Below are 14,289 nucleotides of genomic sequence, written 5' to 3' on the forward strand. Positions count from 1 at the left end.
GACAGATGCCGTGACATTAAAATTGTTTCATAAAATACTGCTTTGCCATTATTGGCGTTATAAATCATCGCATGAAAAGGAAGGATTAATAAGTTGCAACTGTTCAGATGCACTCGTATTCAGCCACTGCTGTTGCAAATCGAGATAAAAGCTTATTTCGGGAAAAAAAAAGCTAGACAATCAAAGTACGATAATTTAACACAACCAGCACGATAGACGACCTCAGCGACTCAAGGGCCCAGAACATTTTTTCGTCCCAGTATCGTGACGGCGAGGCACCGAGTAAGGTGGAAACTATCTTGTTGTGAGAGGTGTTCACCGTGCTCATGTGCTGTAATAAACTTCTATGTCTCGAAGATTTGATTCAACCGACAAAATTACGTCATTAAGAGGGCCCCGGTCGTCAGTCCAGGTTAGATAAGAGATAAATTTGTTATTTTGAGAGTTGTTAAAAGTCAACTTGTGAGATATGTTTGGTGCCGCCAGTGTTCTTAGGCAAACTTCTTCAGTTGCCACAATTGCCTATGTTTACCTATTGCTGGTGACTCGATATTTGCATTAATTAGAGAAATTTCTTCATGGAAATTTGAATTTTTGTTAATGGGAATTGGAACTGTTAATTTTCGGGAATTACAAGAATTAACGTCATTCTAGTATGCAGTGTATCGACACCATATTAGCGTAACTTTATTTAACTCCTACCGGAGATTCTGTAATTGCCCTGTAATACAGTAAAATAGTACCCCATGATCTGTAGCCTTTAAATTTGTAGTAGGCAAACTGCTGAATCACATTGTTTAGGGATAATCCAACTTGAGCAAAATCAAACTATTGTTCTCTAGTCTTGGGTAGTCCCATAGCCTATGTACCGTGGTCTTCCACTGTTTTGGGTTAGAGTTCTCTTACTTGAGGGTATACTTGGGCACACTAAAAATCTTGTTTTTCTTCCTCTTGTTTTGTTAAAAAAAAATTTATAGTTTAGGAAATATATATATTAATGTTACTCATCTTAATAATTTTATTCTTCCTTGTTTCTTTTTTAATCTTCCTTGTTTCTTTTCCTCACTGGGCTATTTTCCATGTTGGAGCCCATAAGCTTATATCATCCTGATTTTCCAACTAGAGTTGTAGCTTAGCAAGTAATAGTAATAATAATAACAGAAAGGTGCAAACGGGTTGTAAGATATATCTGGGTCTAGTAAATAATCGCAAGTAAGTTTTGCACTCGCCACGATAAGCTAGTCTGCATTGCATGGGATTTTGGAATATTTTAAGCCCTAGGAGCCTTTGTATATCAGCGGCCAGTTCCTCACACGCTCATTAAAAATGGACATCAACTAACATAAACTTGATCCTTCACCTAACCTACAAGCCGTATCTTCACATCATATGGTGCAGTGTCCTTTCTCAGACCTTGTGGAGCTTAAACACTTAATCATTGTGCTTATTTGGCGTTATTTTACATTTACATAATCACTGGGGTGTATGTATGATAGCGGCTGCCTAAGAATACGGCAGTGTGATGGGGGTCGCCGGTGGGCGTTTGCCCCCAGTTCTGTAAGTAGGTGAGGACATGGCTTTTAGGTTAGGTTAAGGGGGAAAGTTTAGGCTAGTTGTGCATTTTTTATGCATGCGGGAGGAACTGGCTGCCGATATGCAAAGGCTCCCAATTACCCCAAATTATTTTAATCGGCATATTTCAATAAAAAAATACTAGTGAATTCATTTAAACCCATGACCATGAAGCGCTTGGTAATAATGACCAGGATAATCAAATTCTCAAGTTTGTATAATTGATAATAACACTGAAATGTTAGCCCACAGGGTTAATACGCATAGCGAAACATGTTCCGCTTGCCAGAACATAGGAGCAATGGGAATGTTCAATCGCGAATGAAGCGTGCATACGGCAGAGGAAAAACCAATAAATAATTAGCTAAATTAAGTTAGAAGGTAGTAATACTGTGAATGCCGTTACAAAAGACTTCTTAGAAAATCAGATGGAAGGCCACGTTTTCTATGCGTCCAGAAATCCTGGTGAACGATAGCTCTAGTGGTTTGACCGCGTTTCACTAATATTACTCTGTAGTCTATGCATCATAACTCAGAACGTATGGATTTCTGCCTGAAATTATCAAAAACGTTCAAAATGCCTTTATATACTTATTTTTCTCGTTTTTTAAAGCCATATAACCCAGTTTTAATATAATAATTCAATGCTTTCGTTAATATTACTCTGTAGCTTACCTGCTATAACTCAAAACCTAAGAATTTTCGCCAGAAATCATTATCAAAAGCGTTCAAAATGCCTGTAAATACACATTCCGGTTTTTAAACGGTAAAAATCAGTTTTAATGTGAGAATTTACCACTTTTCTTATCCTTTACCTGGGGAAATATTAAAATTGAATGAGCATTTGTATTTCATTGGAATAGACCAATGATTATTATTTATTAATATTAATCATTTATAGATATTATCACCATTATTGTTATTATTAACTCCAGGGAGTTATTGGGTCCTTTGACTGTCCAGACAGTAGTATATTGGGTCCTCTTTGGTTACGGCCAATTTTCCCCTTGCCTACATGTACACTGAATAGTCAGGCCTATTCTTTCCACATGCTCCTCTCTTCATATGCATGACAACATTGAGATTACGAAACAATTCTTCTACGCTCTAGGGTTTAATTGTAATTGGTTAGGGGCTTCTTTCCTCTTGATAAGTGTAGAAGAGACACTAGCAATGGTAAGCAGCTCTCTCACTAAAGAGTCATCTAGGAGGATACTCCAAAATAAAATTTCAAAAATATTGAGTGAAGGACCACATTTTAAAAGAAAAACAAACACAAGAACACCTAACTCGAAGTTCCCCACCTAACCTAACCTAGGAGCCGCATTCTTACCTACTGGGGGCGTATTGTTTGGCTTCCCACCCAGCTTCACTCCTGACGAGGTAACGCTAAATCATACATATTTTGTAAAGCATAAAACTATATTCGTATTGTATTTCAGACCAAAATAATCATCAACTTCTCCATAATGAAAATTGATTTGACAAGTAATAATGTTTGCACCTGAATTGAATTTTATTTCAATATTGTATAAATTATTTGTCCCTTAATTTGGTGGGTTGAAACAAATTACTTTTTCTAAGTACATATAAAAAATCAATTATTTAATTTAAACCAGATTTTTATTGAAATAATTATTTATTGATTTTTTTTCCATAATTTTCTGCTGGTGATTATTTGTTTTAGCTTTATAAGGGATTTTCTATTATTAAATTTGATCAATGTTGAATGAAACCATAGTTTAATATACATTCCTCAAGATAGTTTTTCTCTTAAAAGTCAAAATTCAGACAAAAGATTTAATCAGAGCGGAGAAGTTATAGTAATTAGTGCCTAAATGTAAAAAAAAAAGGTGAAACAGCAATCAAACAAAAATACAAATTACAGAAGTTTTATTTTAACATGCATAAAACAAAAAATATATTAGGGACTTCTCCAATTGTGTACTGTACTAGCAAGAATAATTTGTAATTCCTAAGAGCGCTGTTAATAAAATAAATACTTTTATAATTTGTATAGTTGCAACAACAACAACAGTGTTCTTAAGAACACCAAGTTTACCCGAAATGGTATTGCTATTAACTAGGATTTTGTTTAAATGTTGCAGTACTTGAAAATAGTAACTAGTTTTGGAACTTTTCTTTTTTTTTCCCAAGGTAATATCTGACAGTGCATTTCATTTTGATTAAAATCCTGATCTTTTTTTTAATTGTGATTTCAATCTATTTGAATAATTTGATGCAAATCAAATCAACCCTTATAATTTGGCATTGAATAATTTGTAGTATATGGAGAGCCTGGTCTTGTAAACAGATACCCATTATTCTTTCCTTAGCTCTTTGAGTTGTAACTAGCTTATGTTCTTAGGCTTTAGTAAAACTCCAAGTTTCTTATGCATAAGTTGATACTAGTAGGACCATCTGATCAAATACTTTTCTTTTTAGAGATAAAGGCATTTTACATTTCATGATGTCATTATGTTCCCATGCTTATCCTTCTTTTAATTTTAATCTTGTATCTTGATCCTTAAAAACTCTTTGTAGGTATGCTATGAATAATTTAGGAGTGAAGGGGTCTTTCTGTCTAACTCCTTTCTCAATTGGAATTTTGTAGTTTTTGAATTGCTCTACTTCTTTTATAGGCTAGGTATTGTCAAGTGTACTAACACAAGATTTGTCTATTCTTTGTTTTTGAAGGGTTTTCATTACTGCTGAGCTTTTGACAAAATCAAAAGCTTTTTTCATAGTCTGTTAATGCCATACCCTGTACATAGTGGTTTGTCATACTGTTGAATTTTTCCATTTGTTGGTTAATTGCTGTACATGTCAATAATCAGTTGTTGAATACCTACATCTAAAGCGTGTCTGGTCTATCGGTTGATTGAAGTCTAGCTGTCTTTCTATTCGGCCTAATATGATCTTTGTAAATATTTTATATGTTGTGGAGAGTAAACTTATTGGGCAGTAATTTTTCAGGTTTCTTGTGTCCCTTTTTGTGATTTAGTATAATGAAGTTTTTTGAAGCAGTAGGTATATAGAGCATTTTTGCAGACATTTGGTGTAGAGTTCAATGAGTTTTAGTACTGAACTATGAAATCTCCATCAATTATTGGAAATTTTTATAGGCCATCCTCTGCTGCTTTGCCTTTTTTCCATGCTTCATATTGTTATGTTTGGTACCAGGTGAAGTGTTTCATTATTTATATTGAAGTTATTTCTTATAACACTATTGTATATTAAGTAAATATCCATTGGCACTCTGTTCCAAGTCTTCTTTTCATCAATTTAATGCTTCCTTTCTGTAGTGTTCCTCAATCGCCAAATCATTTGTCAATAATACAATTTCAGAAACTGTAAGTTGATAAATTAACAATTACATAAACCCAAAACAATAATGTATACAATATCAGACTAGTTAAAAAGTGATTGAATAGTAATAGAAACAAATTATTTCTTGTGCTACAGATATAATAGCATGATAATTCTGGCACCAATTTTGGATCAATCATAACACATAAGAATCATAGTCTTCTTCCACTAGCGTGCTTTTTTCCCATTTGTATGGGGTAACACGGTTGCCTTCTTTTGGAGGACATTGCTTTGGCCTTTGGGGTGGACCGATGTCCCGACCAGCTGCCCTGCCTGACGTCGCTTATACCCCTGTAGCGTATATTTGTGTGTTGTACTCGCCACCATTGCCCTTCCTCCCAGCAGCAAGGAGTCATGGCGTAGTTAGGTCAACAGTTCTAGACGTATGAGATGTCTGTTATCTTTTTAGGTGTTGGAATGGCTGTGTATGTGTGTGTATTAGTCTGTAACACCCATTTGTTTTACGCAAACCTATCTGTCGATAACATACATAATCCTAAGGTGTCTACACGGATAGCAAAGTGTCCACCTTTCTGACTGGCTGGGTGCGGAGTTGAACCCACACCACAGATATCTACGAAGCCTAAGCTTGCTGCCCAAACCGACGTAGCTATCGAGGCTCCAGAAGAATCATAGAGTAAACATGATAATGTTGCTGACATCAATATTTATAAAGGAAGTACATATGTAAATATTAATGTAAAGGTACATACTGTATCTGTGTATACATTCACTTTAGACTGACTATACAAAAAGCAGTTTCTGCCACAACCTAAACAACATATTCCACGAGTACTTCGTTGGGAACGTGAAAAATAAGCACGTGATCTCGGTACAAAGAATTTGACCTGAATAATGGGCTAACATGTTTCTTCACATATGCCATATGCTACTTTCATTAGAAATAATAGTGAGTTGGCTATTACTTTTAATTCCTTTATAGTTTATTTATGAAAGTTTTATTTTAGTGTTACTGTTCTTGGAGTACAGTATTTCATTTTAATTGTTCATTACTTCTCTTCCAGTTTACTTCTCTATTTAGTTTCCTCACTGGGCTATTTTCCATGTTAGAGCCTTTGGGCTTTTAGCATCCTGCTTTTTCACCTAGGTTTATAGATAAGCAAGTAATAATAATATTGTGACAGGATTGTTCCTTAATTTAATAAAAAAAAATAGTGTCTCATCTACTACCATTACAATTGATGAAAAGCCTTTGATATAAATTACATTTAGGAAAACTGGTTTCATAAATAGTAATTACCAGTGGTAGTCCTTTAACCCTGGATAGGTACGGTGGGTCGTTTGCGACCCCGAGCGTCAAAAAAAAACAGGTTTTTCTCACGTGACTCACCCCCGTGACTGAATTTGTGGGTGATCGACCTGCAGGAGGTGTCTCCCCTACACGCTCTAGTAGTGTCCAGATGTGCATTGCTGTAGCTGTACTCCTTCCCCGATTTCTGAGACGCGTCGGGGTCGTTCGCGTCCGAGTTTACCCTTCTAGGGTAGTTTGCATAATTATCAAAGTTATTACGTATTATGAAATTGTCGTAGAATGGTGCAACTTGTATAGGTTATCAGTTGTGGAAAGTCTTGGTGGATTGTTTGGCTACCATGTGCATGTTTTTTTTTTTAGTTAAAATGTCGTTCATAACCACGAGGACCATTTTACCGCGAGTGCCCCTTTTTCATTTTTTTTCATTTTTTTGCCAAGTCATTTTTCCGTAAGATATTGCCAAATAGTGTCGTAAAACTTTTGCTTGTTTAGTGTTGGAAAGTGTGTCTAGATGATCTGGCTACCCATGCATGACTTTGTTTTTGTCAGATACGACGTAGTTATTGGTATATTGGGTATTTAACTGCGGTTACCAATTTGTTTTTTTTCAATATTTGTAAAAATTACTACGTAGTAAGGAATTGCCGTATATTATTCATTTTTTTTTCATGTTTATGTGTTAGAAAGTGTGCCTTGATGGTTGGGCTAACACGTGCATGTCTTTTTTTTTATCTGAGATGTCGTATATTAGAATGTCGGGCATTTTACCGCGAGTGTCCCTTTTTCATTTTTTTTCATTTTTTTGCCAAGTCATTTTTCCGTAAGATATTGCGAAATAGTGTCGTAAAACTTTTGCTTTTTTAGTGTTGGAAAGTGTGTCTAGATGATCTGGCTACCCATGCGTGATTTTGTTTTTGTCAGATACGACGTAGTTATTGGTATATTGGGTATTTAACTGCGGTTGCCAATTTGTTTTTTTTCAATATTTGTAAAAATTTACTACGTAGTAAGGAATTGCCGTATATTATTGATTTTTTTTTTCATGTTTATGTGTTAGAAAGTGTGCCTTGATGGTTGGGCTAACACGTGCATGTCTTTTTTTTTTATCTGAGATGCCGTATATTAGAATGTTGGGCATTTTTCCGCGAGTGCCCCTTATTATTTGTTTTGCATTTTTTTGCTTAGTCATGTTACCGTAAGGAATTGGCAAGTAGTGTCGCAAAACTTATATTTTTATAGTGTTGGAAAGTGTTTCTAGATGATCTGGCTACCCATGCCTATTTTTTTTTTAGCTAGATATGGCGTATATATAAGTATGTGTTCGATTTTCCTGTGATTGCCATTTTTTCGTTTTTTCCCATTTCTTTCAAAATTACTACGTACTAAGGAACTATCACAGAGTAATATTTCATTTATATGTTTATTTGTCGGAAAATATGCCTTGATGGTTTGCCTAGCACGTGGCTGAAATTTTTTTTTTCTGAAATGCCGTATATTAGAATGGCCATTTTTCCACGAGTGCCCCTTTTTATTTGTTTTGCATTTTTTTGCTTAGTCATGTTACCGTAAGGAATTGGCAAGTAGTGTCGCAAAACTTATAATTTTATAGTGTTGGAAAGTGTTTCTAGATGATCTGGCTACCCATGCCTATCTTCTTTTTTTAGCCAGATATGGCGTATATATAGGTATGTGTCCGATTTTCCTGTGATTGCCATTTTTTCGTTTTTTCCCATTTCTTTCAAAATTACTACGTACTAAGGAACTATCACAGAGTAATTATTCATTTAGATGTTTATTTGTCGGAAAATGTGCCTTGATGGTTTGCCTAGCACGTGGCTGAATTTTTTTTTCTGAAATGCCGTATATTAGAATGTTAGCCATTTTTCCGAGAGTGCCCCTTTTTATTTGTTTTGCATTTTTTTGCTTAGTCATGTTACCGTAAGGAATTGGCAAGTAGTGTCGCAAAACTTATATTTTTTTAGTGTTGGAAAGTGTTTCTAGATGATCTGGCTACCCATGCCTATCTTTTTTTTAGCCAGATATGGCGTATATATAGGTATGTGTTCGATTTTCCGGTGATTGCCATTTTTTCGTTTTTTCCCAATTCTTTCAAAATTACTACGTACTAAGGAACTATCACAGAGTAATGATTCCTCTAGATGTTTATTTGTCGGAAAATTTTGTTTACTTTTTTTTTGATTGAATATCATCAAATTTTTTTAGCTAAAATATTGTTTTACATTTTTTTTTCGATTTTATTTCCCTTCAAAAAAATTTTTTGGGTCAGAATTTTAATTTTATAGTCGTAAAATAATCGACAATTATCCAGCAACCCACCATACAATTTTTATGCATATCCAATAATAATTAGATTAGTAAATAACACCTTGAAATTGACATACCCTTCCTACATTTCAAGTGGCAGATTAGGGAGTCTGAGTCAGTGTGGTTGGCGGCCATTTTGTGGACATATCCGAAGCGTAAGCTGCCCTATCTATATATATTCTTGTTCCCTATAGAATTTGTGATATTTTGGTATATTTTTACCTGCATAAATATCATATTATATATTAGATATATGTATTTTTTTACGAAATTTCTAAGTACTCAAAAAATTACCTTTAGATATGGCCCCTGATATAAATGTAATTTACAAAATAATGAAGATTTTTTTACATATTTCTATTTTAGGATAACATATGTTTATTCCCTAAAAAAATTAGCCACTTCCTATTTCATTTGGGTACCCAAAAAAATTCATGAAATTTGGACAAATTTTTTTGGCCAAAAAAAGTTACCCTTTTTTTCTCATTTCAGATCTTCACCTCCATGGGTCTGACTTCATCCAAAATACATCAAGATGTGTCCTAAACATTCAAGAATCAATTCCTAAAAGGATTTGTGTATATATGTATAAACTTTTTTTTTATGAATTTTTATGTCAGGTCTTTTTTTTTTCTACTTAATTTTTTAAAATATTTATAATAAATAGTTTTTCTGCAGATGAGTAGTATTTATCTATACAGTTGTTTTAAGCATTCATTGAAGTTTTTTTTGGCAAAAGAAAAAAGGAGGTTACTGCAAAAACTGATTTTTCAAGAATTTTTTTTGGCGCCGGGGTCGTTGGCGTCCGAGTATACCCTTAAAGGGGTGTCCGAGGAGCGTACCTATCCAGGGTTAAATGACATACGATTTTATACTTGGGTGCATTCACTAACTTTAGGAATTAAGAAATCCTTGTTATAATAAACTGAGTCACCTTTCATAAGGAATTTATTCCATTTACATATGAACAAGGATTTCTTGGTAACTTAACCACTTGTAAACAGTGTAACTATGGTGGTGTAAATCACGCTTCCAAAAGACGTTGCAAACCACAAGGTTTATAATTTAGCGGCTTTGAATAATACTAGAACAACTACAGTATACTGTATATTCATTTCTATTTTATATACTTTATTATTGCTCGTTATAAACGGCCTGATATTTACCCATGTGGCAGACTGGCTTATCAAAATAGCATGTACGGCATCCCAAAACAGGGGAGCAAGGAGATCATATTAAATTGAGAGTGGGGCGAGCCACGGGTTAGCAAAGACCAATTAAAGTAAGTAGGTCAATTAGGTAATTAGGTTAATCCCCAAAAACTTGCTACTGCACATAGCAAAGTATGTACTGCTTACCAAAGCAGGAGCAAGGGAATATGTTTAATTGCAGTTGAAGTGAACCAAATAATGATAATTGAAGTAACATCGTTACACTGTTAATTAGATGTGGGTCACGACAGACTTGCATAGGAAGAACTTCTATTTAATGGGATAGAACTCCCATTTTGTATGGAAGTGGTGGCTTGATCCACTGACCTAGAGGTTCCCAAAATACTAACAAAGCTATTTTAAGTTTACTTAACATTTAAGGGATTCGGTAAGAATTCTCAAGTTGTATTCCTGTGCACATTACCTGCTTCCTTGAGGTCTGTCAAGAGGCAGAAGTTTGACTGCACACAACTATTGGCAAGTCCTTCTCTAAACTAATAACAAGTCTATTTTACATTTTAAGTTTGGTGAACTAATCTCTCTTGGGGAGTGTGAAGAGCATGTTATAGCGTTTGTAATTCTCTTTATATCTCATACATCTGGGTGTGGAGCCAATGGTGCTAATTGTGGCAGGTGGTTTATACCAGTTCCTGGCCACAGGGGATATTTCCTGATGAAAGCTAATTCAACGAATGCTCATCGCTGACCTAAGTAACTGTCGGAAAAGTTGCAACAGTTGTGCCATGTTTCTTTTTGTTATGATTGAGTAATGATGCAGTACTATAACAGTGAGTTTTTATAGCATTGACATTTTACAAAGTAATTGTATTTGTTATAACCATTATACGGTATCCGTTTTTTTTTTATAGTATTTGTGTAATACAGAGTCGTATATATGGCTGTGTGGTTTTTATCCTCAAGCACACTTCGACCTTCTTCGTAAATTTTAATTTTCTTTGAAGTTTGCTGCATTGCTTATACAGTAACTATACTTCATTATTTAGAGATTCTTTTCATTTTACATTTCAGTTTACTGTATTCACAATATGATGCAAATTTCTTTAAATTACACTAAACAATTTTCAAGAGACTGTAGTTGATGCAATTTTTTTCATGAAGGTCTAGAAATTCTTGAGACCAAGGACATTGATCATTTTATCCTAAAGTGGGATGGTTTTGAGAAGTCAAGTCTGCGGGTGATGAGGTATCGTTTCCCATCGCCCATTCTTTTAGAAAACACGTGCACATAGTGACAGGTGTTTTTTTGACAAGTTTTTGTGATTGAACGACTTGTGGCAATGCTTAAAAGAACTTGCCTACCTTAACTACAGACTAGTTATTTGTTCATTAACTCAATAGGGTAGAAACTTTGTACACCGCATGAGGTATTTTATCATACAAGCGTTTATCACCTAAGCATAAGAAACAACTTTGGACCTATGCAGGTCAAAAGGTTATGTGCTTTCCCAATATGCCGAGATGGCAGTCTGAGACACTAATATCCATGTGTCTGCATGAGACAGGTATTTGTTGCTGGAGTTGAAAAGACTACACTCTTAATATTTTACTCAAGGATGTATTTAAATCTTTCAATCTATTTCTGATCCTCTAAGGATCCATGTTCAATTATTGTCGCTACGTATATAGAAAATGTACAGTATTTAGCTTTCTAATGCTTTTTTTTTTCATACAAAATATTAATACAAGTAGGTCAATACGTGACGGTCAATGCTTCCTGGCCAAAGTCATAAACTTCACAGCGACTTTGTTATGGCCGGGAACACCAGTGTGTTAATGCCAACAGAGTTCATAGTTCTGGAATCACATTATGTACTCTAGGTTGTAGGTTTGCAACACAAAGTATTTTATTTATCCAATAAGAAGAATGGCTATTCTCTGGAACCAGGGGGTAGACCTTTTTGGTATTTATCAATTACTGTATGTCCATAGACATGTCGCTCCCACTTATGAGGCTCGGAGATTAAACTTCCTGCTGGCCAAGACTAACCATGAAGAAGATACATGTAGATAATCATTGAAGACACATTTGAAACCTGGTTGGGAGCTTAAGCATCATCAATGTCATTTTATGAGGCTTTCCATTCAAGTGGTTTGTTGCGTGTTGAAAAATATCTCCGCCTTTAATAGTTTTCACACTATATTTCTTGTCTTAGACTAAGCCAGTTTTCCATGATCTTATAGACTTAGGCCTCGCCACTGTTTGCTCCTCTTCAAAGAGCAAATGCCCAAATAATGGGCTTAGTGTTTGCAGCTTCTGAACGTCCGTATTTCTCTTGTTCTGTTATCCACATACATTCTTGGAATTCCTGGTATTGTTATCACAAACTATACCAGAAATTTATTTCTTTCGTTTGCTAGAGCTTTTGCCTATTGGGCTACGGAGCAAGTGTGAGTTTACTAATGAATTTATTCCAAGTAAATAAAAAAGGAAAACGATGAGGCTTGATTCCCGAGAGGTAAAATATCTGCATGTGGGAAAGGAAATAATAAACGAATCAAGGGGGAATATTTCAACTCTTAGCGTAGATGGATGGAATAAATGTACGCTAAATAAACCAGGGATTGCAGACTCCTAGGGTGTTTCAAGGCTATTGTTTTTAAGCAAATGCAACTGTGGCGGAGTTCTCTTGGTTGAGCGTACACTCGGGCACACTGTTCTATTGTTTCTCGTCCTCTTATTTTGTTAAGAGATTTTGTAGTTTATATATGAAATGTTTATTTTAGTGTTACGGTTCCTAAAATATTTTTATTTTAGTTGTTAATTGCTCCTCTTATTTCCTTGTTTCCTTTCCTCACTGGGGTATTTTCCCTTTTGGACCCCCTGGGCTTGTAGCATCCCACTTTTCCAACTAGGGTTCTGGCTTAGCAAGTAATAATGATAATAATAATACAATACGGAATCTGTAACTTGATCTATCACTTTTGATTGTCCTTACTTAATACAGTGTAGTATTTTGCAATCAGATTCCCTGAATCCAAAAGACATTCCATTCTGCACCATTAATTATCCCCTTTAGGGTTGTGGTGGCCGATGTGGTAATGTCGGTGACTGGTGAACGCCAGACTAGTGTTAGTCCCGCTGAAACTCTTCAATTTCTTTGGTTGCTGCAACCTCGCCATCCTTGTGAGGTAAGGATGGGTGGTTTAGGGGAGCTTATAGATCTATATGAGTCATCAGCAGCCATTGCCTGGCCCTCCTTGTTCTTAGCTTGGGTGGAGAGGGGGCTTAGACACTGATCATATGTGCATATGATCAGTCTCTAGGGCATAGTCTTGCACAAAAGGGCAATGTCACTGTCCCTTGCTCCTGCCATTCATGAGTGGCTTTTGAACCATAATCATGGGTTTGCTAACATGATCTTCAGTCTTTTATGAAACTTCAATATTGTAGCGAATACTTCTCCACCATAAGTAGACTCGTCCAATATATATAGGAAGTCAAAAAGATATCTACCATTAAAGGTTTAAAGGCCACTCATGAAAAGCAGGAGCAAGGGACAGCGACATTGCCATATCGAGCAGGACAATGCCCTAGAGACTGACCATGCACACACATGATCAGCGCCTAAGCCCCCCCCCCCCCCCCCCCCCCCTCTCCACCCAAGCTAGGACCAAGGAGGGCCAGGCAATGGCTGATGATGACTCAGCAGATAGACCCCCATCTTTAGCTCACAACGACGGTGAGGTTGCAGCGACCAAAGAAACTAACGATTCTGAGCGGTATTCAAACCCCAGTCTGGCATTCACCATTCAGGATGTTACCACATCGGCCACCACAACCTATTATTGGACGTAAATATTTAGACTTAAAAAGTCTGCCTCGTAAGTAATGAGTATGAAATAAACTTTCACTGATGCATATGGGTGGCAAATATTGGTGCTCTTTTTAGCTAGTATCATGCAAAGATGATAAGTCTTTTTACTTAATATAAGACCAATTAAGGCAACTTGCACTGATTTGGGTAACATGCCGTTCTTGTTAATGATTGATACTAAACTATACTTATAATTTGTATTTTGCAAATGGATATTACACATACTGTAGTTGAATATCATGTAATTCTGTGCTCTGGATAAAAGGATTGATAAAACTCTTTGCTCGTGTTTTCAGTATTACATAATATTTCTAGATAAAAATATGCTATCTATGGAGTTCTTTTGTTAGCCAAATTTGAATCAGAATATTGTAGATAAAATATGTAATCAGATCACCTCTTGGGAACTATAGGGTAGGGTTTAAAAGTACCCATACAGTGTTATATCTACATTTAATTTGTTTTGGTTTTTTAATCTTGTCAACTTTTATGTGCTGTAATCTTAGCATTGTGAGGAAAGATAACTACTGTATAGTTGTTGTCAGGAGAGGGTTTTAACATGGCATTCCTTTGTGGTTGCTATTAAGGTAAATAATTAGAGGTGGCTCAATATTAGGAAGGACTGTGGATTGTGGTGGCCGATGTGGTAACGTCCCTGACTGGTGAATGTCAGATTAGGGTTCAAGTCCTGCTCAAACTCTTT

At 35.6% G+C, this 14,289-nt stretch overlaps 1 protein-coding gene across 1 annotated transcript in view; it reads left to right on the forward strand.

The window, feature by feature from the left end:
• The first annotated feature begins 243 nt into the window (after positions 1 to 243).
• LOC137652164 (ornithine decarboxylase 1-like) overlaps positions 244 to 14,289 on the forward strand; it is a 41,985-nt gene continuing 27,939 nt past the window's right edge. The window contains exon 1 of the mRNA XM_068385371.1: positions 244 to 412. The gene's annotated coding sequence lies outside the window, so the exon portion shown is untranslated. The remainder of the gene's footprint in view (positions 413 to 14,289) is intronic.

Source organism: Palaemon carinicauda, chromosome 13 (genome assembly GCF_036898095.1).
Source record: "Palaemon carinicauda isolate YSFRI2023 chromosome 13, ASM3689809v2, whole genome shotgun sequence".
Lineage (NCBI taxonomy): Eukaryota > Metazoa > Arthropoda > Malacostraca > Decapoda > Palaemonidae > Palaemon > Palaemon carinicauda.